Source organism: Peromyscus maniculatus, chromosome 6, assembly GCF_049852395.1.
Source record: "Peromyscus maniculatus bairdii isolate BWxNUB_F1_BW_parent chromosome 6, HU_Pman_BW_mat_3.1, whole genome shotgun sequence".
Lineage (NCBI taxonomy): Eukaryota > Metazoa > Chordata > Mammalia > Rodentia > Cricetidae > Peromyscus > Peromyscus maniculatus.
This window is the reverse complement of record NC_134857.1, coordinates 8944815-8957738: the sequence shown is the minus strand read 5'-3', so window position 1 is coordinate 8957738 and position 12924 is coordinate 8944815. Positions and strand designations below refer to the sequence as shown.

Below are 12924 nucleotides of genomic sequence, written 5' to 3'. Positions count from 1 at the left end.
CAGGACGAATGAAAACTAGAATAGATTTTGAAGATCAAGAAAATTTTAGAGATATGCAAGTTGTTATATTCCCACATGGTTAAGATAATTGAGTTGCATATTAAGTTCTGAACTCTATGAGAGCCAAAATGCAGAAAGAAACAGAATGTCAGGATTCTCAATGCCCATGAAGAAAAAGCAAGCCAATTCATGAAAGAACTTTAATCTTTCCTGGAAATCATTTCTGAGCAGTATTTTCCATCTGTATGTTTAATTTGATTTCATATGTAATATGATGTTTGTTTAAATACAAATAATTTTCAACTTCCCTGTCCAAGTTTGCTTCCTGCTTCTGTGGTAAAACAATGACCTAAAGCAACTTGGGAAGGAAAGGGTTTATTTGACTTAAAGAGTATAGTCCATAACTGAGGGAAGTCGGAGCCAGAACCCAAGGCTGGAACCTGGAAGCTGGAAGTGGAACACAGGCTCGCTTCCTGTTTCCGGTCAGCCTGCCTTCCTGCACAGCCCAGAACCACCAGCCTACAGTGAGCTCCACCCTCCTCCATCAATTAGCAATCAGTGTGATTGAGGCAATTCCTCAACTTGAGGTTCCATTTTCCCAGGTGTGTCAAGTTGATAATGAAGAACGAACGTCACACTGTTCCATTATACGACTCTTGCCTTAAAGTTAATCCAGGTTCATAGGTAAACTTATCATGTACCTATACACTGATAACCTACACAAAGTGCCAATATTATTTACAATCTTTTGTGATTTTAAGAATGCTTTTAGTGATGATCCATTTACTAGCTCAGTGCAGTCTTCAATTAATACTAATTACAGTAGCGAGCTAGGTGAACTGCTCATGCTTTCATGCCTGCAAAGTCATTTGCTAGCCATACACTGGCTTAGTTGACCTTACTCACAGCCAGCTAAAAGTTAAAAAAAAAAAAAATGAACTTTACTTGAGTTGCTGCAGTCAGCTCCTAAAAATCTCTGTGAACTTGCCTAGGGACACAGAATTAATACTGATTAATAAATGTCTAAATGTACGCCCCACACATAACTCAATGACACCGCCCTCACCGACCGCAGCTTCCTTTTATCACTGCTCTCTGTGGTTCTCAGTCTCACCACCTGATTTTCTACAGCCCATTTCTCACATCCACAGACATTTCTAAAAGGTGATTGCTTAGATGTGTAATTGCCAACCTCACCTAGATGCTATAAAGATCACATGGAACTTCATTTATGAAGTTTACATAGCACATTTTAATACTTTAAATAAATACAAAAATAACAAAGTAAGTATAAAATTGCACCTAAGATACACATTCATAAAATCATCAAGAATTGAGCAGCAAGCCTAAAGAAAATCATAGCTTTTAAGAATCAGCTAAGGCCGGGCGTTGGTGGCGCACGCCTTTAATCCCAGCACTCGGGAGGCAGAGCCAGGCGGATCTCTGTGAGTTCGAGGCCAGCCTGGGCTACCAAGTGAGCTCCAGGAACAGCACAAAGCTACACAGAGAAACCCTGTCTCGAAAAACCAAAAAAAAAAAAAAAAAAAGAATCAGCTAATATAGAGACTAAAAGTGTGTGTGCATGCGTGTGTGTGTGTGTGTGTGTGTGTGTGTGTGTGTGTATCCGTGTATATAAATAGAGACACAAATATATACATAAATACAAATACATTTTATTTGGTCTTATGGATTTTTATGAGCCAAGTAGCTCAAATGGAATGAGCACAAAGGTCTTTTATTTAGTTATCAACAGTGTAATATATTACACAGAGTCCCACATTGAATTACAATGTACAACCTCTTCATCCATCTAGCCACCAACCCACTCATTCAAAAATTACTTATTATGTCCCTATACACATAATGGATTGTTTAGGAAGCATTCCACAAAACACAGTATCGGGTCTATGTCATTGTCATAGAGCACTGACCAGGAAGTGATGAGCTGATACACAGACGGAGGACTAGCCAGTAAAGGGCCCAGCATCAAACGACCCAACAGTGTAGATAAACTGCCCTCAAAAATAATTAGGGACAAAACAAAACCAAAACACAAACAAACAAAAACATGTAAAAAGCCGGGCGGTAGTGCTGCATGCCTTTAATCCCAGCACCCAGGAAGCAGAGCCAGGCAGGTCTCTGTGAGTTCAAGGCCAGCCTGGTCTACAGAGCAAGATCCAGGACAGGCACCAAAACTACACAGAGAAACTCTGTCTCGAAAAACCAAAAACAAACAAAAAATAATAATAATTAGGCAGCCGCACTAATCCTTCTCAGAGACTGGCTGAGGGCAACTCCCTCCATAATACTTCAAGCTGAAGCAGAAATGAGACAGAACCAACTTCTAGAAACTGTATCAGCTGTCCAGTTAGACTTAAATTAGTAAAAGAAAGGTCCCCCCGCCATGTGTACAAGAGCCTGGCAGTATTAATTTCTAACTAAATCACACACTTGTCCAAGGTCACCTCTTACCATCTAAAATACAAGTCACCAACTTCAGACCAAAGCAAACAAGATAATCTAAGGTACCTCCTGCATCCCTGGTAGAATCCCAGCATCCTTTGTTGCTGGAGACAGCATATGAAAAGCCTGACGTGTTGCCAGTGGAATCTGTGCTGGAGGTACCCGAGAACAAGGACATCAATCCCTCCTGCCCCGTGGGATAGTCTACTAAGCCTGCCTTGTGTGGGCCAGGGAGAAAAGAACCCTTGTGTCCCAAGGACAGAGTTTATGGCATATGCATGTCATGTTCTCACACATCCAACTGTCACTGGTTCTTGTGATCCTCCTACTCCATTTGCTCTTTATGATTTTCTTTCTCTCTCCTGCAGTGGTTTCCATGACATTAGAAATGATATTGAGATTGTGACAGTGGCAGGAGTTAGAGCTGTTGTGCAGGTCATGGGAGAACCCAGAAGGCTGGTGGCAGAAAACTGCAGACAGAGTGACATACAGATAGGATAGAAGACAAGAGTTGTCCAGAACTAGTTAGAAGACAACTTGACAAATTACAGAGAGATCAAGAAAGACTTTGGCTGAGAGGAAGCTGGCAGTCTAGTACTTTAAACCATTGCTTGTATTCCTGTGCTTTCTGAGAAACAGCAAGTAGATGGCCTCTGGGGTGATTACCTCAGGTGTTCTGATAATCATTAACCTGTGAAAGAATAAGCTTGTATGTTTTGCTTTCTGCCTGGGAACTTCTGTGTGCAATCAAGGGACACAGGGTACACTTTGCTGATTTACAAAAAGAACTTTTGAAACTATTGTAAAGAGACCAATCACCCGTTGAATTTTCTCATTCACTATTTCCTTGTACTGTTACAATAAAAGCCTGGGGTTGAGTCAGATTGAGAGAAGAAGGCGGAGAAAACACACACCTCCAGATCTGACAAGACTCGTCAGCTTGCACCAACTCCTGTGTCCCAGCCTGTTCTTGCACCTGCCTGACACCCCTGCCCTTCGAGACCCTCGAAACTGCTGAGGCTGGTCCCTGGCACTTTGCTACTTCTGCCTTCCTCTCCCAACACAAAAGCCAGAGATGTTAAGAAAAAATATGGGAGAAAAAAAGGATGTCTGAAACACAGATGGCAACCAACATCTCTATTGTCTTGCTGGGTGCTTGATGCTATTGGAACTACAGTTCTAGTTTGTAATGGCAGAAAGGAGGAGCCAGATGTTGAGGCAATACATAAGGCCAAATAAAGATTTATTTGTATCCATGTATATATACGAGTTTTAAACTGAGCTGGACTAAGATAGCAAAGTGACTTTAGAATAAGCAAATGATGTGTAATGATGGGAACATGGGCAGCAACTTGACATAATTTGTTGATTAGAAAAAAATAAATGAATAAATAAATAAATAACCCTGTGTTGTATACCAGCACATTGAGACTTTTCACCAATAGCGTGAGTGTCTAATTGGTATACATCCCTCCACCTGTTATCCTTGGTACCCAACCTAGAACCAAGTGCCAGCCTTTTGAACATCACCATCTTAGGAGGTCCTTGGAAAAGGAAAGAGACAGAAAGGACAGTTTGTTGTATGATGAAAAATTGCTTTGAGACATTATTATTCTCCTCCTATTACTCACTGGTTTACTCAGCACTGCCTCTGCCTAGCTCCACATTCACACCTCAGTGAGTCCTCAGGGAGTCCCTGCACACTGCTGCTTGGCCCTCCCATACCTGCTCTGGTCTACCAAGAGGCCGAACTTTATTTCCAATTGTTTCTGGCCTGTCGTCATCATCATCATTTCTTAAAGTATCTTATCTGGCTTTGACAGATATCTTATAAAGTAGAATTACATATACATTTTTAAAAAATAACACTTTCATGAATTTCCAAATTCTTAAGTATATTTTTTTTTTGCTCCACTCTAAAACATTAGTATTTCCAACTCCAAGTTCTGTGGCGATATAAAGAGGGTGTTCAGTAGATTATACCCAAATAAATGACTGTATTGTTTTGTCTTTCCAGGAATCCAGTGATCAAGATATCGTATCAGTCAGTGCATAGAAAGGGTTCAGAACAGTACTTGGCAGATAATCCATGCTTAGCTACATATTAAGTGTAGGTTTTTATCTCATTAATAACCTGAGGATAAATTTCTCAAAGAAACAGCAATCTAGAAAATCTAATTTCTACATCACTACTGGTTTGCCAAGCAATGAAACAGATGAAAGTGGATAACATGTCATTTTCTTTAAAAGAAGAACTTAAAAATGACACTTCCTAATGAAAACACTAATTAAAATTAATAAAAAGGCACCACACTGCTGCTGCATCTGACCCTCGATCCCCTTAGGTGTGCGCAAGCCTGCGCTCCTCAACATTGTGACAGAATTGGGGAACAGGCGCTGCCTTTTCTGTCTCCTGACCTGATAGCAGAACGTTCTGGAGTCAATAGACAAAAGTGCAGTGATCTCAAGAGCACCTGAAAAAACAGAGTACCCTGAACGTGGCTTAGGAAGGAACGCACCCTCGTGTTTTTGAAGTTTATTACTGCGTACACTTTCTTCTTTGTTGTCATGAGCTGGATCTCTCCGCAGCTGCAAATTAATTTCCTCTGCTCCCTAAATGAATTACACGTAACTGTTTCTAAAAATGACTACAGCCAAGAAAGTCATTTTCACTTAATAACTAACTATTAATCTCATATTTCTTGGTGTCACTTTAGTATGAAGTGCAGATGAAAATTATGCTAAACATTGCAAATTTATAGCAAACACCAGCGATTGATCTATATTATTATAGATGGTTTATCACCAGAAGCAATCTAAACAAAACTCCATCAGATAGATGTTACAATTTGTATTTATTTCTCCCAGAACTAAATAGTTCCTCAATTTCAGAACCATCATTAATTTCTTATAAATGCAAATCTTTGTTTCTTATTTTAATCTACAATGATTTCACCAAGTCTGCAGAAGATTAGCTTTTACATAGAATATTCAAATAACCATTATAAATGAGATTTGGTATTCCCTGGGCAATCTATTAGCAATGATGCATAGAAGACTTAAAAGGAATGGGTAGTCCCCATTGATCCAGGATGTAATGGGCTTACAATGCACTTCTCCTTCCTTTTAAATGATCACCTTACAATTCAAAATCAACTCATTTATAGAAAATAAATTCAGTATTTGTGAATATCTTTCAATTGCTTTGACTACCTCTGTAATCATCCTATTTTATTATGCATTCTTCGGGGCTTCTGGGAAGATCTAAGTCATTGTATTGATCATAATTAAAGGGAAACTGTAAGAATCTATTTACCTTACTTATATGGTCACCACCAAGCAAAGATCCATGTGAATCTCACCCTGACCACACAGTCTAGACAATACTAACCACTCAGCCTGTGCCCAGCTCCTTCTAGTTAATCCACAATTCAGCCTCCTGAATCCCTGTTAATATCTGTCTGCTTCAAGGACTTCACTAGTGAAATTTCTACAGTACACATTGTTTCCCAGCCCTGTTTCCTCAAACAGAAGACAGAGCCATGTCCTTTACAGAAGTCCAGCTAACCATTGCTGCATCACATCTGTTGAATCTGTCCACTGACTCTCCCTGGACTACTTCCCCCTGGCTCCTCCCCATCTCCTTCGTCTATGTTGAGAAGCTCTTTATGAAGAGTGATTTATATTATCTGTTTTCTTTTTTCTAAAGCATAACTCAATGTATGTTCAACATCATGTCATAAACAGTGGCATCAGTTAGCTCAAACTTAATAGAAATCAAATGCTTTGAAGACACTGTGATGAAGAATTCATGAATTCTCTCTCTAAAATTTCTCTGATCTTGTATGATGTATCAGCACTTCTATTAGGGAACTATACTACAATCAAATGCAAACTGTCCTTGAAGATAATAAAAGAACACTCAGTTCTAGAAGAGGTTAAATGATATTTTCATATTAGAATACAACTTGTACAAACTGGTAGTGTAAGACATGTGTTTACTCTTTATGATGATGTTCCAGATTATAGAAGCCTCCACTAACCTGAGATTTACTTTGCTCAAAGGAAAATCTGTTTATCAAACACTATAAAATATTAAAAGAATAAAAGAAAGAAGACATATATGACTGCAAGACAACCCATGCTTTTTGATGTGGGAGAATCAATGTTGGTCAACTATGCATGCCACCTAAAGCTCTCTGCATATTCCAATGTAATCCCTATAAAAACAACAGGGACATTTTTTACAAAATGGGAAAAAATCTAATATCCGTATGGAACCCAAAGAAAGCCAAAAAATAAACAAAATTCAAAAGTAGTTCAGGTAATGTTGAGCAAAATCAGCAGAGCTAGAAGCATCAAAATACCTGACTTCAAGATACACTACAGAACTACAGTGACCAAACAGGTCTACACTCATCAAAGACACACAGAACAAAAGAACAGAATAAAGAGATCAGATACAAATTCAAGTGCTAAGAGTCAGTTTATTTTCTACAGGGATACTAAGAACAGAGAACAAGGAAAAGCTGATTTCTCCAGTAGATGGTGTTAAAACAACTAGACATACACATACAGAAAAACATCTTTCAAATCTTATCTCACAGCATATATAGACATCAACACAAGACTGATTTCATTATACCTTGAAATTACAGAACTGAGTCTCTGAGATGACTCAGGGTTTAAAACCCTCACTGTCAAACCTGATGATCTAAGTTTAATCCCTGGAACCCACAGGATGTAAGAAGATAACCAACAAACTCCAATTGTCCTCTGTCTTACAGATGTGCGTTGTCACACACACACATGCATGCATATGTGTACACACAATAAATAAATAAATATAGTAATGAAAAATAGAGAAGCATTTGAAGCAAAGCTAAGAAGCCAGCTTCAAGGCACTGACCTGGGCAATGAGTGAGGGATGTGAAAACAGAAGCACAGAGAACAGAAGACAAGATGGACCAATAACACATCAACACAAAACCTTCTGTATAAGCAGGAAGGCCAGCAGGAATGAAGGGATGACTCATGGGACAAGGGAAGATTCTCAAACATACATTTGATGAGGGGTCAACAGCTAAACTAAGGAATGAAAACAACCCAAATACAGCAAAGCAAATACCCTAATTAAAATAGTAACAATATATCTCACTAGACATTTTCCCAAAAAAAGACACACAAATGGCCAACAAGAAGACAAAAAAAATCAATTATCACTATTCATCAGAGAAATACAAAAAAACCCTCAATGAGATGTCATCTCACACTCATTATAATCGTAATTATCATAAAAATGAAAGATAAAAGTGAAGTGTTGGAGAAAATATGGGCCAGTGGAGTTACCAGAACTTCTCTGCACTGTTGGTAGGAAGTAAATAGTACAGTTACCATGAAAAACAAAGAGGAAGGTAAACATATAGTGATGATATGACCCAGCAATCTCATGTCTAGGTACATGTCTAGAATTACTAAAGTAGCAAGTTAAAAAGCCATCTGTACTGGCTTGATTGTAGCATTACTCACAATAGCTGAGACACAGAGTCATCTCAGATGCCATGATTGGGCATATGGATGAATAAAGAGAATACAAGACACACATATGCATGCACACATGCGTGTGTGTGCACGCGCGCACGCGCACACACACACACACACACACAGAATATTACTTAGCCTTGATAAGATGGGAAGCTTGTCATTAGTCACAACATGAACTTGGTAGACATTGTGTTATTCAAGATTAGCCTGGTATAAAAAGACAAACTTAGTATATATATCACTTAAGTATAGAACCAAAAAAGTTGAACTCACAGAAGTAAAGAGTAGAGTGACATCTGTCAGGGCTTGGGAAAGTACATAAGATATTGATCAAAGAATACAAAATTCAGTTAGGCTAGAAGAATTTAGTTCAACATAGCAAAAGTGGTATCATCAAAATTACTGAGGCAATTTATTATAACTTTTCTCCCTACAAAAAAAAATTGGAAAATGATAATTCTGATCTTATTTCTACTTAGTCATTTCAAAAAATTTCCAAACATCACATTGTATATAATAAACATATATAAATATCATATGTCAATTTAAAATGATTTTTAAATAAAAATGCTTAAACCTCAGATGTCATTTATCCTGACATCTGAGGAAATGTTGGACAACTCCTCAGGCCCAAAGGTATTTCATCACACACTGTTCTATAAAGGAGACAGATGTGGGATGTCTTTCTGTATGCTGTGAATATGTATTGCTCCTATTGGTTAATAAATAAAGCTGCTTTGGGCTATGACAAGGCAAGATAAGAGACAGGCAATAAATCCAAGTAGAGATACAGGGAGAAGAAGGCAGAGTTAGGTGCAGATGCCATCCAGCTGCTCAAGGAGCAAGATGCCAGTAGACCAGTAATGCCACAGCCATGTGGCAAAATATAGACTAGTAGAAATGGGTGAATTTAAGTTGTAGGAACTAGTTAGTAATAAGCCTGAGCAATAGGCCAAACAGTTTGTAATTAATATTAAATCCTCTGAGTGATTATTTACAAGTGGCCGCAGGATGGGGCAGGATGCAAAAAAGCCTCCAGCTAGGGGAGACACAATCTGCACACATGAGTCTATAAGAATCACTAACATGAGCTTTACCTGAAAGAGTCAAGCAAATTAATACCACTTCTGCTGTCCAATCTGAGTCTGAGACACTTCCTGCCCAGAAGCTGGATGCCTTCTATTAAATCTTTCTTGTACAGATTAAGCAGACTCATCCTTTCTTCAAAGACAAATGCCCTTACTCTTCAACATCATTTTGTTTATCAAAATTAAATTAATGCCATGACAATGTAATGCTTATATAAAGAGACATGGGGTGGGAAAAATAGAGAAGGCTTGTCACTGTCCTTAATTACTATGTGAGGTCACCTTCCTAAGGTAGAAAAGTCTAGAGCAGTGGTTCTCATTACCTCCTAAAGCCGTGCCCTTTAATACAGTTACCATGTTGTGATGACCCCCTCACCATAATATTATTTTCACTGCTACTTCTTAAGTGTAATTTTGCTAGTTATGAATCATAATGTAAATATCTGTGTTTTCTGATAGTCATAGACGACTCCTGTGAAAGGGTCATTTGACCTCCACAGGGTCATGACCCACAGGCTGAGGACTAATGGTCTAAGGCTAAAATTTACCTGTTGTTGTAACTGCATGTACTAGAAACAGGATCATTTCTATGAGTTTTGCATCCAACATATAGTATTCTCTATGTATAGAGGGTGCTTAGTAAATGGACATTGAATAAATCAGTTTATATGGATATTTTATAATAAATGTTTCTTCTGAAAAACTATTTGGGGAAGTTATTAGTAATCTGTCAGGTCCATTCTTGAAAAGACTTGAAAAATGAGCAGAATGCAATCTCCCCCAGAAACACAGGGTTCCAAATAAGAAATTTTTCTTCAAATTTACATTTAAAATGGTCTCTTTAAAAAGAGACATGGAATTTCTTGAATAGGGCTCTCAAAGTTTGTTGGACATGCAGATCTGGTGTCCAACCTACAGTGCACAGAATGAGAAATTCTAGAGTCTTGGGATCTAGGACTTTACCAGTCTCTAAGTGACTCTAACGTGGGTGCAGTTTGAAAACCACACCCTGCAGATCTACTGAAGACTGGCTTGTATACATCTTCTCCAGTGGTCATAACTGATCACGCCATCTTAACCTTGTCATCAAACCGTGGAAATGGCAGAGAGACTACAGAGAACAAAGAAACAGAACAAGTGACAAAATAGAGCAGAGAGAAACAAAAGACAGTGGCACCAAAGGGGTGTGAGTGAACCCAAGACAAAAAGCTGGTTTGCATAAATTTAAATTTTTTATTTTATTCTAAAAAGGGCAAAAGACAGATTCATTTTGTCTACATTTGCAGACACACTATCAAAAAATCTGAAAGCATGAAACATGTACTTACTGCAGCTGACACAGCTCCTGAGACAGTGATGAGTCATAGCTCAAAGTCAAGAAGAATTCTCCAACAGTGGCAAGGACCTGAGCATCGTGACAAGTCCTCCAATTCCTGTTCCAGCCGTTCCCCGAAGTCAAAAACCATCGCTCAGCAAGGCCCATCCCTGCCCAGAGTGTCAGAGGCTCTTTCTACAACCCCTCAGCCTGTCCTTAAAACCACAAGAGGAATAATAAAATAGACCTGAAAGAGGCTTTTGGTTTTCTGGATTACAGATGAGATAAAATGCTGAGTTAATCAAAACCACAATTTCAAAAGTCCCATCAGCCAAAGCAGGAGAAGTGAAATATAGACATGTATATGTTCGGCTTTCAACATAAATACTAGATGAGAAGTTCTACATAATGGAAACCATATGCAGTGTTCATCTTTGGATAAAAGGCTATGTTAATTGGATAAATGTACTATATAATCATCCAGCATTAATTCATTATGATATACTCACTATTTGACTCCCATGACTGGACAACCAGCAAGACCATAACACCACCTACAAGAATTACACTAAGTGCTCCATAAATTTACCTGTCATTGTAACTGCATGTACTAGAAACAGGGTCATTTCTATGAGTTTTGCATCCAACATATAGTATTCTCTACGTATAGAGGGTGCTTAGTAAATGGACATTGAATAAATCAGTACTGAAGTCAGTCATCCAACCTTAAATGTCATATGTTTCCAGGAATATCATGAGCCTGGGGACATTGTGTGGTATCTTTGGTCAGTTCAAATGATAAGGGCGTTCCTTCACACAATGACCCGGGGCTTCTTCTTCTCAATTAACGGAAGTTCTCAAGATCCAAAGAAACGATAAGTAAATGTTTCAAGAGACACTTTGGGAAGGGAGGCTTTAATTCTCTCTCTACAGCTGATAAATAATTAGATAGATTAGTGGATAGATACATTTATGATTGATAGATATATAGAGATGACAGAAAGATGATTGATAGGTAATAGATTGATAGATTACATAAAAAGATGATATATAGGTATATGTGACATAAATATACCAAATATAGCTATGGATATGCATAGCAAACATTTCCAAATAAGTATCTTGTCTCCCCACACAAGTTGCCATTCAAACCTTTTCCTATACAGACACTTTGGGCACCACACTGTCCAGGCATAAAGGCATTCAGTCACTTTATGTATTAGTTACTTTTCTATTGCTATGAAGAGACACCATGACCAACGCTACTTACTTGTTTTTGAGGTATTTAATTAGGGGCTTGCTTACAGATTCAGAGGGTTAAGTCATGATCATCTCAGCAGGGACCATGACAGCAGGTAGGCAGGCATGGTGCTGGAGCAGTAGCCAAGAGCTTACATCTGGTCCCCAAGCATGGAGCAGAAAAGGAGCTTGGCAGGATTTGGCATAGGCTTTTGAAACTTCAAAGCCCACCCCAAGTGATGCACCTCCTCCTACAAAGGCCAGGCCTCCTAATCCTTCCTAAACAGTTCCACCAACTGGGGACCAAGTATTCAAACATAAGATCATGTGGGGCTATTCACATTCAAACCACCACATCTTAATACTCCAACAGTTACAGGAAGAGATACAAAATTATTGAAAGTAAAATCCTCTATGTAGAAATGCTCTTGTTGTATTTCCTGCCTCCTGCCTGTGGGCCTCCTACTCCAGGTCATATCAGGTTCTAAACTCTTGCTCTTCTTGAGCCCAAATCTGAGGGCACATGCAAACTACAGCAAATCACCTAGTATTTCTGACTGCATCTAGTCAGCCAATTGAGATCTTCAACAGGAGCCTACACTGATGATCTGTTTTCATACTGAGCACCAGCTCCCATGATCTGCACCACAGGCAGGGCACAGAGGGATGCCCCAACTTGCTTGTCTCCAGTTACCTCACTCTTAAGGAGCAACAGTCAATGAGGATATCGCTGTAAAGGGTGTTCAGCCAGGTTCATAAATGTCTTTTCTTTACAACCACCTCAGGAGGATGATAAGCAGAAAAAAAGATTATGCACAAACTCATAGTAAAAATACCAGTGCATCCAAGGGGAAATGCCATAAGAAAATATGAAATACACATAAACAGATGTGAGACTAGAACTCACAACCAAATGTCTATGCATTGTTTATTTGATTTATTTGTTTTGCTTATAGTACTACAGATCTTCTTTTTGTTTGTGTGTTATACTTCTTTTATTTATCTTACAAATTTCCCCATAGTGAGGGTGCCTACTTACACAATTGAGAAAATTAACATTTTAGAAAATACATGGAGAGGCTGATTCTTGAGTTTGGTCTTTAGGTAAGTAAACATGCATTATACTGAGCATGCAGTGTTTTATCTATTGAAAGTTATTAAAAGCAAAATGTGCAATGAAGGTGATATCCAAGAGCTGTGGTCCTCAATCTTCCTAATGCTGTGGTGACCGCCACCATAAAATTATTTTCATTACTACTTCATAACTGTAATCTT

The 12924-nt window shown here is 38.6% G+C and overlaps 1 protein-coding gene across 4 annotated transcripts in view; it reads right to left on the bottom strand.

The window, feature by feature from the left end:
* Positions 1 to 12924, bottom strand: part of LOC102920155 (EGF-like and EMI domain-containing protein 1) — a 708148-nt gene that overhangs the window by 639090 nt on the left and 56134 nt on the right. The window lies entirely within an intron of this gene.